Source organism: Bidens hawaiensis, unplaced genomic scaffold, assembly GCF_021521415.1.
Source record: "Bidens hawaiensis isolate Kalapana, Puna unplaced genomic scaffold, B.hawaiensis_p1.1 tig00052239_1, whole genome shotgun sequence".
Taxonomy (NCBI): domain Eukaryota; kingdom Viridiplantae; phylum Streptophyta; class Magnoliopsida; order Asterales; family Asteraceae; genus Bidens; species Bidens hawaiensis.
Genome location: NW_027506212.1, coordinates 13,861 through 20,790, shown reverse-complemented (window position 1 = coordinate 20,790; position 6,930 = coordinate 13,861).

Here is a 6,930-nt window from a genome sequence, read left to right as displayed (position 1 = left end):
CCAGGAAACAATATTGATGTATTTTTACAGCCTTTAATTGACAATCTAGCATCTTTATTTGAGGTCGGGGAGCCAACATATGATGCATATAAACAAGAAATGTTTACTCTATGTGCAGTTGTGTTATGGACGATTAATGATTACCCTACTCTTGGTACACTATGTGGTTGCCCTTACAGTGGATTCAAAGTTTGTGGTGTTCGACTTTATCACACAAGAAGCAGAGTTATGCTGCCCACAGAAGGTATTTATCATATGACCACCCTTTCAGAAAACAAACAAAGACGTTCAACGGAAAATTGAAGATGAGAACCGCTAAATAGCCTATGACAGGGGAAGAGATATACGACGAGTTCAAAAACATTAACAATGAATGGGGAAAGGGATCTAAATCCCTAAGTGGGAGTAAAAGGAAAAGGGATAACACAACACCGCAGCCATATTGGAATAAGTTCAACATATGGTACCAACGGCTCAGCTATTGGAAGTATTTACCTGTCCAAAATTGTATTGATTTGATGCATGTTGAAAAGAATGTGGCAGAAAGTATTATCAGGACTTTGCTGAACATTCCCAGTAGGACAAAAGACGGATTGACAGCTAGAAAGGATTTGGAGTTTTTAGGGATTAAAAATGAGTTGCAACCGAAAGCAAAAGGCAACAATACAGAACTGCCTGCAGCATGCTTCACATTATCAGCACAAGAAAAAGACATGTTTCTTGAAACATTGTATAAACTGAAGGCTCCACTAGGTTATTGTTCTAACTTCTCTAGTTTGGTGAATCTTAAAGAAAGGAAGCTACAAGGCCTTAAATCACATGATTATCACATGCTTATGCAACAGTTTCTATCCCTTGCAATACGGTCCATCATTCCATAACCAATGAGAAATGCTATAATCAGGTTTTGTTTTTTTTCAAGTCAATTTGTAGCAAAGAAATCATTGTAGAAGAGCTTGATAAGATGCAAGAAGAGCAAATAGTTACACTGTGCCTGCTGGATAAGTACTTTCGTCCATCATTTTTTGATGTCATGGTTCACTTAACCGTGCACCTTGTGAGAGAGACAAAATTATGTGGGCCACCATGCTTTCATTGGATGTATCCCTTTGAAAGGTGTATAAAGGTTATCAAAGGGCATGTGCGAAACAAAACTTATCCAGAATGGTGCATTGCTGAGGAGAACATTACGGAAGAACCAATCGAGTTTCTGAGCGAATACCAAAAAACATCAAGAGTACTGTTGGTATTCCACATGATAAGCATGATGATAATGGGGAGACAATTCCTGTCACAGGCGCTAAATTAGTTGAAGTTTCTCCTGATCTCTTCAAGAGAGCACATTTCTATGTGCTGCAGAATACGCCTGAAATAGCGTCGTATATCGAGTAAGTATTACTAACATATATACTCTAAATTATATATATATATGGTGTTTTTACTATACGCTAATGCCTTAACGTACGGTAGATACGTGAGACGCTCAAAGGCAGAAAACAAAGGAAAAAACCTAAAACGCTCAGAAAACATAAACTCTTAGCAAATGCACCCACATAGATACACACACACACACACATATATATATATTAGTTCAGAATATACCATACGTTAAGACATTAGTGTACAGTAACTGCACCCATATATGTATATATATATATTTATATATATTAATTCACAATATATTATACTCCTACTTGCAGACAACACACAACCTCTTTGAAAAACCTAATGCCTGGTAAACGACAAGCATTGCTGGAGAAGGAGCATACTTTAAGGTTTGGTGACTGGTTACGCGACAAGGTAGATTAATTTATTAAGTCTTCTATAATTTCAAAAATCTTTTATAGAGAGAGCTAATCCTTGTAATGAAACTCAGGTTGAAAGAGAGCTAGCGGGCTCTCCAGGTTCTGTATCGGAAACCGTAAAGTGGATTGCACACGGAGCACACCGCAACGTTTACAAATATGACTCATACGACATAAACGGTTTTGAATTTCATACAAAATCTCATGATGGTAGAGTTTACTAGAACAACGGGGTTGGTGTAGAGGCGGATGACATGCACATCAAAAAACACGTGGTGACCTATGGATAAAATTTTATTTTGGGGTTTTGCAAGAGATATGGGTCCTAGATTATCATACTAAAAGAATTCCGGTCTTCATGTGCCAATGGGTTGACCGTAAACATGTCAAACATGATATTCTTGGTTACACGTCAGTCGACCTAAACAAATTTGGCCACAAGGATGATCCATTCATATTGGCCTCACAAGCATGCCAAGAGTTTTATGTTCAAGATCAGCTGGATAGAAAAAAGCATATTGTCCTCATGACTCCACCCAAGAATTATAGGCATTCGTATGACGAGTTCCATGAGGAATTTAGTACGGTAACTTTCCCTCATGAGGGTAATACATTGCCACTTGTACAACCAAATCAACTGCTTCGTAATGAGTCCCCGGATGATTACTGGAGGCCCGGGAAAAAGCCTACGACTATTCGTAATGAAGATTGACACCGATGTCGGGGTTGTCGACCAAACAATTGTGTTCGTTTGGCTAGTTAGATGTAAATATATGTTTAAATTTAGTTGTGATACACGATATCACCGTTCTTTACTTTGTACTTATTAATTCAAACTAAAGAAATACTAGTTGTTTTTAATACTATTACTACTTATACATCATCTTCTAGCAATTTTGGTCAATTGGTGTCAAGTTCAAACATACATCATGTTACATCGATAAAAGTCACAATTGACTTGTAGTGTATCATAGTAAGATCAATAAATTCATTACACTTATAACTGACTCGTGCTACATCAAAGTTACACTAATACAAAGAAAGCCCAAAAATGCATCATGTTGTCTAGGGTGTTCATGGTTCGGTTGGAAACCGCGAAACCGCCCAAACCGGCCATCGGTGAAAATCATCATTTCTCGTCTGATGGTTTTGTTTCTTGCACAACCTCTATTTGGTTATGTTTCAACATACTTTTTAACAGCTGTTTTCCTTCAAAACATTATCAACTCATTTTATAAAAAAAGACCATTATGCCCTTCTTTTTACTAACCTGCATACCAAAATTGTACCCTCCATACTCAGATCTTTGACCAAAGCATTTGTGGGTCTTAGACTTTGAATAAGCCTTTGAACAAATAAAATTCAGTTTTGAAAAACCCCTTCCAAACTCAATGCCATCACCAGTAACCTAATTTAAGATTTGGTGATGGCATTGAGTTTTGGAAGGCATTTTATCAAAATTTAAGATCTTTGGGAAATTTAAGATATGTGGAAACCTTAGATTTTTTCTGCTTGGCCAAGTTTGGAATTCACATAACATATATATATTAAAGCCTAATAAATTTCGGCCACTAGTTTTATTGCAGGCATTAAAGTCTGTTGTTTTATAGTTGGTTTATTGCAGTCATTAAATTTCAGCCACAAGTTATATATATCACGCTTTGGAAACGCTCATACGCTTTACAGTTAATAATAACATTTACAATAATAACATTCACATAATATAAGTGATTATGTATTAAAAAAAATAATTTTAATATGATTAATCAATTCACATAACATATTAATACCAAAATATAATAACATTTACAATAATAACATTTACATTAATATAGAAAACCAAATTACATAAAACTAACTCCTAGCATCCGACTCCATATTAGAATCTACATCGACATCCATCGTAGACCTCCCTGTAAATTCCGTATCCGAATCTACATCTGGATTCTCTTCTGGAGTATGAGAGGGCATGATCCTCTCGTACATGCCATCCAAGGTATAGGTGGAGTCCTTAAGCCTTTGGAGGCGAAGGTTCACCTGACTACGGAATGCCCCATAAACGGACACCGCCTTGAAGTGCTCCAAGTCGTTCAACACGATGTACGAACACCACCTTGAAGGTGTGAGGGTGGACATAGTCCAGAAACCTCACCATTTGATTCCTCCGGACGGCGCTGGAAGAAAAGTGGAATCGTATGGTGAAAAATGTGGGGCCGTAGTAGATGGGGGCATGAGCACCTGGTGCACGTTCAACCCATGTTGAAGCCATTATCGGAAATTATAATCGGAAGAAAGGTGGATTGTGATTGTGATTGTGGATTGTGATTATGGATTGTGATTGTGATTTGTGGATTGTGACTGGTATTTAAACACCATCGGAACCCAGCGGTACATCTCCCTGACAATTTGAAATTTGCGGCACAAGAAACTGTAAAGGAAATGATGACGTCGCCACTCCTCAAATCAACGTGTGGCCATTAATTACGTTTTTGACACGCTTAAACATATTTTAGTGTGACCATTTATCACTTATAGCCACACATAATAAGTGTATCTGTGACAATAAAAAACTTAGAAAAAATAAAACTAACATACTCTTTGGTCACACAACCTCGTATAAGTGGCCATTAATTACATTTGGACACACTTAAAAATATTTAAGTGTGACCATTTCTCACTTATAGCCAGACATAATAATTGTATCCGTGACAATAAAAACTTATAAAAATAAAACTAAGATACTCTTTGGTCACACAACCTCGTATAAGTGGCCATTAATTACATTTGGACACACTTACAAATATTTAAGTGTGACAATTTCTCACTTATAGCCACAAATAATAAGTGTATCCGTGACAATAAAAAAACATACAAAAAGCAAAACTAAGGTACTCTTTGGTCACACAACCTTGTATAAGTGGCATTTAATTACATTTGGACACACTTAAAAATATTTATGTGTGACAATTTATCAGTTATAGCCACATATAATAAGTGTATCCGTGATAATAAAAAACCTAGGAAAAATAAAAGTAAACTACTCTGTGGTCATACAACCTCGTATAAGTGGCAATATAATTTAAGCGTTTTAGCCACATTACAAATAAATACAATGGTTGTTCGTCATCTTTCGCCACTTTATTGAAAATGTGGCTAGAAAATGTGACATTAGGTCACACACCGTAATATAAGTGGCTATATCTTTTACCTTTTAGATGCATCTCTTATCAATACAGTAGCTGTTTGTCAGATTTGGCCACACTATTAATACATGTGGCTAGTTAAATGTCACAGTTTGTGGCTAATGCATGTGTTTTTGGTAACATGTATCAAATATCAAACAAACTATTACTGTAGGTCATATTTCGCCACACGTTTTTATAATGTGACTAGTTTTTATCACAGTTTTTTTTCTAAGTGTGGCGAAAAGTACTTGAGTAGGTATATAATGGTCACATGAAGAATAATATGTGTGGCCAAAACATTCTGGAAGGTTTTCAAACGTGGTCAAAGACCTTTTAGCCACACATTTAAGCCGAAGTGTGGCAAATCGCCCAGACCACATGTGTGGCCGAAGGTCGATATTCACGTGGTGTCATGGATATAGTTTATGTTTATGTTTTCCATGGAGTCGTATTGTTTTAGGGAGTCAACCTGTATACAGGAAGATATAGCGTCTTTTTACTAGTTGAGTGATATGGCCTAGGAGCTCAACCCTTTACATGAGTAGGAACTTCGTCGGACCTCATGGAGTCTAGTTTGGAGGGGCTCACCCTTAGATAGGATAATAAACAAGTTTGTTACTAGAAACATAAGTTCATTCATTGATTTTTCAATTCGCATAAAACAGAAACAACTACTGCATAGATTATGAATTGGAATCTAGATTAGAAAACGCTTGAGGTGCTTGTCACTCCTATGACGAGGTACTTTCTTTCCTTCCAGGTCATTGAGTTTGTAAGGTCCACCTCTGTGGGTTCTCATATGATGTAAGGACCTTCCCATTTGGATCCTAGTTTCCATATGTCTGACTGCTTGCCAACCTAACTGTTTCTAAGGACCAAGTATCTAGGTTTGAATGTTTCCTTTATTACTTTTATGTTGTAGAAGGCTTCCAGCTTTTTCTTGTATCTAGGTTCTTGAATAGCAGCTTGATCACGGGCTCCTTCAAGGAGGTTAAGGTTGAGTAGGATCCCAGAGTCATTGGATGCTTGATCCGAGCTTCTCACCCTTCTTGTGTTTACCCCTATTTCAGCAGGGATAACAGCTTGAACCGAAGATTAAGCCATAGGGTGTTTTTCCGTGACTTGTTTTCTCTGTTGTTAGAATAGCCCAATGAACACTTGGAAGTTCTTCCACCCAGTTTTTTCCTTGCTCCCACAGTCTTGCTTTAACGCATGCTACAAAACTATGATTCATTCGTTCAACTTGATCGTTATATTGGGGATATGAAACCGAGCTAAACACTTGCATGATTTGTAACTCTTTGCGCCAATGGCATAATGGCTTCTCAGCAAATTGCTTCCCATTATTGGTCACTATTTCACCTAAACCCATATGTAAAAAATTATGGATTCCCATATGAAGTTCATCACCAAATGGAAGCTTGGAAAAACGAGCACCATGGAAATACATGCCGCTCAGCCAAAGGAATACTATGGAGAGTTGACCGAAATTGGCACTAAAGACTTTTAGAGTGATCTCCTCCAAATAATTGGTATGGCTATCGAAATTGTGAGCATCAGCCTGTAGGTTCTAGATCCATGTGGTAGTTTTAGGGCCTTTAGCTATTGTTCATGAGAAATGACCCGGTCTATCCCATTCCTCGAATGAAGTTTTTATGTGAGCCCTATCTACCAACATTTTTCTTCTGGTTCCGGCGAACGAGCACTTCTGGTCATTTGGTGAAATATTCCACAGATACCAGTAAGAACTTCACCTTCCCTGCTACCTTGGGTAATGGACTACCAATGTCCATTCCCCATTTGTAGAAGGGCCTGGCTGAAATGATGGGCACCAGGTTATGTTTCGGATTAGTCTTTCCGGAAGCATGGAGCTGACAAGCTTCACACTTGTGTATCACCTCAGTGAGTCCTCGTGCATCGTCGGCCAATATTATCTTAGG